Genomic DNA, 5,414 nt, shown 5'->3' on the forward strand with positions numbered 1-5,414 from the left:
AGAGACATCAGTGCCATGTTTAATTTATGTTGCTAGAGACAAATGTTTTTGAAAACTTAACAACGGTGTGCGTGATTTCAGACTTTTAGGTGGTTGAAAAGCTCAGCCAGATGGTAGCAGGAAGTTCTAAATGCCTTCCCTAAGTGAGTAACGCTCAACTGAATACCAATTTCTCCAGGGAGGAGGTAGATTGAAGGCCTCCTGTTATTTTGAAGGGGACCACAGGGGAAGGCCATTGTGCGTGTGCTCTATTTGCAGGACTATAGTTGAATTCTACGCATTCATTAAGACTCAGTGAAAGGGACCCATGACACTGGAATTCCGCTCATTCAGACCCTGACATGGCCACACTGATGAAAAGTGATGGAGCCTCTCCAGTGAATAGCACACAGAAAACGGCACAACTCAAACCCAATTAAAGAGCAATGATTGCAATTCTCAGTTACGAGGTCATTTTGTTCCAAGCTCATGTGGAGTAATTGAGAATCCAGACGTACCAGTAGTGCTCACATCTTCTGGCAAGACAGATAAAGAAGAAAGAGAGGTAGACATTGTTCAGACGACTGCCCATATCTTGTATGTAGCAGTCAAATTATGTTAATAAGGGATCCATAACTGTTTTGCCACTTTGCACTACTTGGTTTTAGGTGTGGTTAAATTCTAACATTAACCAAAAACTAGTGACTGCCCACTTTTTCAGTGTGTTTCCCTATTAAAATCACAAACTAAACCAACCATCAACAAGATGAACTCCATGATCATCTTTTAAATGATGCAGAAAAAATACACATCATTTATGATGGAATAAACAAAAAAAATAAATTATGATGGGATAAACTATAATCCAATGAAGCTTTGCCTATGACAAAAAAAGCAACATAAAAATAAACACTACATAAAACTATTGACTTTTTAGTCGCTGATTGAAAGTATGAAAATATTATTTAAATATAACTGTATTAAATTTGTGACCTGACAAAAAGAGAAGGAAATGAAAGAGAAGAAAATATAAAACAACATAAAAAAAAAACCTTAAAAATAAACAACAAAAATGTTTAAGTTAAGAAGGAAAAATAAATTAAATTAAATTAAATTTTGGCACTTATACATTACTGCTAAAATCTGTTAAAATAAAATAAAATAATAAAACATAATAAATTATATACACACTATGGTTAAAATCAGTTCTGACTTCCATTGTATAAATTAAATTAAATTAAATTAACTAGTTTTTTCTTGGTATACTTTTTAAAATTTTTAGCAATATAATAAAATAATATAAAAAATAAAATAAAATAAAATATTTTAAAATATATTTTATATTTTAATATATCATTTTTAATATATTTAATACATTTTAATATAATATAACAATATAAAAAATCGCATTCTGTTTCTGTATGTTGTTGCATACTTCTATTGCATGTATTACATTTTTAATTTATTAAATACATTTCATTACATTTGTGACCTGACAACATTTCTGTAAGAAAAGGGAAGAAAATATAAAACAACATTTAATTTTTTTTTAAATGAACAGCAAAAATGTAGAATTAGAAAACAATCAGTCAAGAAGGTAAATAACAAATAAAAAAATAATTAAATAAATAAAATAAAATAAAATAAAATAATAATTTTAGCACTTATACATCACTGCTAAAATCTGTTAATAAAATAAAATTAAATAAAAATAGTTTCATTTATCTTCTAATTGATTTTTTGTGCTTTGTTGTTTTTACAATATATTAAATTATATTACAATATATAAAATGATTAAATACCATGTGACCACAAAATATGAAAATCATGAAATAAAGTGATAAAATGTTATACACACTACTGCTAAAATCAACTAAATAAAATAAATAAAAAAGATTTACTTACAGATTCTGACTTGCATTCTAAAAATAAAATAAAATATATATTTTTTCCTGGTTAACTTTTACAATTTGTAGCAATATAATAAAATAATATAACAATAAAATAAAATAAAAAAATACTAATATAATAAAAAATAATATAACAAAAATAATGTAATAAATATTACTTTTTTCCTGGTTTATATATAGTATATATATATATAATAGAATAAGCTATAATTCAAAGGGGAAAAACATAAAAATAAAAATACTATAGAAATTGACTTTTTAGTTGTTTATTGTAAGTACAAAAATAACATGTATTACATTTTTTAATTTATTAAATACAATGTTATTAAATTTGTAACCTGACAAGAAAAGACAATATGAATTAACATAAAAACGTAAAAATTAACAACAAAAATGCAGAATTAGAAAACAATCAGTTAAGAAGGTAATAACAAATAAAATTAAATAATTTTACATACATAATCTGCATTCTACTACTGCAAGAGCTAAAACCTAGCAAATACATGTTAAGTCTATTTACTGAATTAATTTAAATTCAAAGCATAGTCTGCAAAATATATGCAATGTATGGAAGCACATGATTTCTTCTGAGGGACACATGTGCTTTAATATTTATGAATGCCCTGGGTTCTGGGGACTTGACATATTTTCTCCTCTACAGTCTAAGCAGCAGTAGCACCTGAAGGCCTTGCTATTTTTCTATAGCTATTTTCCACATGGACAGCTGTAACCTGAAATAGCTGGCCATTGAAAACATAAGAACAGGAAGTTCTGATATGATTGGTCACCCAGCCTTTCATGTCCTGGACCAAGAATGAGCAGCACTAATCTAAACGAGCATGAACAAAGAGTTATCAAAATGGACATTGATTGATCGCATGGCTTAACTGGGCAAAACATTACTTCTATTCAGTTTGTTCACTCACTGTTAAATAGGATTTAGCCACTGACATTAAAAAGACAATGCTTGTTGCTCATGTTTATGTTAATGTTGGCACATGCACATATAGTGAGTCTTATTCTATTTGTTTTAAAGTGTGTATGTCATCAGTTTAATAGGACAGCTTACCTAAATATAAAAATGTTTTTATGCTGTTCCAAACCCACATACTATTATATTTTCATGAATACACAAAAAATTTGAGAAACCTTTATGCTGCAATTTTCCATAGTGCATGAACAGGTCTTACTAGCGACAAATATCTGTTAATCTCCAAAAATTATAATAATAAATAAACAAACAAACAAACAATATTTTGTTACTTTTACATGTATATAACTACCTTTTTAATAATTTTAAATAATAATAAATAATTACAAATACTTTCCATAACTAATCATTATTATTGACATTTTAAATGTTATTGTTGTTACTTTTACATATATTAATAATTATGTAGAATTTAATAAATATAAATTTTGTAATAATTAAAAAATTTTCATAACTAATGATTATTATTTTTGTTGTTACTTTTGCATGTATATAAATAAAAATGTTTAAAATAATTATGAATAATTTAATTATTATTAAAATAATGAAATAAAATAATGGTTATTTTTTTGGATAATTACAATTTTTTTTTTCAGAACTAATGATTATTATTAATGTTTTTAAGAAGGTTTTTTGTTACTTTTACATTTATATAAATAAATATTTTTTAAATATTTACGAATAATTAAAACTAAATAAATATTTATTTATATTTATGATTATTAATTTAATAATTACAAACATTTTTCACAGCTAATGATTACTAATAATATTTAAAAATAATGTTATTTTATGTTACTTTTACATTTGTATAAATCAATATTTAAAAAAAAATAATTATTAGTAATTGCATAATAAAAAATTATAAAAATTAATTTTTAAATAATTACAATTAGTTTTCATAGCTAATGATTAATAATACTATTTGTAAATGCTATTTTATGTTAAATAAATATTTTATTAAATATTATGAATAATTTCACAATTATAACAAGATACTTTTCAGAACTAATGATTATTATTAATGTTTTTAAAATGTTATTTTATGTTACTTTTATATTTTTGTAAATAAAAAAGTTTTACAATAATTATGAATAAATAAATAAATAAATAATTACAAATAATTAAATAACTGAATTACAAATATTTGATCAGAACTAATGTTATTTTTGTTATAAGTAAATATTTTTAAATAATGATAAATAATTCAATAAATAAATATGTAAATATTCATTTTTAAATAATTACAAATATTTTCATAACTAATGATAATTACATATATTTAAAAATGTTATTTTATGTTTATTTTTATATTTATATAAATAATTATTTTTTTATATTTATGAATAATTTCATAAATGAATATTATTTTTGAAATAATTACAAAGATTTGTCATAAAAAATGTGTTACTTTATCTTTTTTATGATTATAATTATAATTTAAGATTTATTTATTCATTCATTCAAGACGTTCTAGTGTTTCTCTGCTTTTTCTGGCTCTACACAGCTGTGGTTACTATGAACTGTCAATGTGTGGATGATGAGTGGCAGAAAAAAATAAGGCTGGGTAAAAAAAATGTGGGTAAGCAATTACTTTTAGCAACAGTATGTTATTCTTGGCTTTTTAAAGCATATGTTTAATTTTGCCCATGTGCCAGTCCATATTCTCACACAGTTGTGTATGTGTGTGTACTACAGCCCCTTTAGCCTCCTTGAAGCTAATACAAGCCAAGTGAACCAATCTAAGATCCATCACCAGAGGACAGTGTGATAAACGGCTCTGTCAGGCCAGGCCGCCATGGCCTTGACTTGCAGAGCGAAAACATCACACCTCACTCTGCACCTCAAAACCCCTCCATGTTTTTCCTAACCATTCTCTCCATACAACAAACCTTTCAGCAGATTTCCCTGCCCGCCGATGCTTTTAAATGATGTAAAGACTCATTAGTGACTTGCATTTGCTTCATAAGATGATGATTTTGTTCTGTTTTTTACTTTAGATGGTTTTTCGAATTATAATTTAAATATTTTACAGCACACATGGCAAAAACCATGGCAAAATGTTAGCAAAGAAACATCTCCTCATTAAGTCAGACATTAAGAGTGCTCGGAATTAGCCCTAAAAGCACTTCACAGAGTAATTGTCTCTAAAGAAATGGGTGTATTTAAACCCTGATGTTCCTTTTGTTGACCGAACATTTTACCAAATGAACCAAACGCGACATTGCCGAAAGCACAGTGGCAGTAGCTAATGAAATCTCATAGAGTTAATGAAGTCATTTAAATAAACTAAGCTTCATCACATACAGTCTGCGAAATTACAGATATTTCTGGATGTCAGGCACATCTTTAGCCCTAGCTTGGCCGTTTGTGTGGGTGGACATCTGGACACTGTGTAGTTTTGTATGTTCAACATTTAATTACAGCTCTATCACATTTGTAGCATAACACGCATTAATAGAAGCTCCAACAATGAACGCAAAGGTTTGACGATCGATAAAAATAAATAAGGATGCAAATATAAACAGACAGAT

Source organism: Garra rufa, chromosome 20 (genome assembly GCF_049309525.1).
Source record: "Garra rufa chromosome 20, GarRuf1.0, whole genome shotgun sequence".
NCBI lineage: Eukaryota > Metazoa > Chordata > Actinopteri > Cypriniformes > Cyprinidae > Garra > Garra rufa.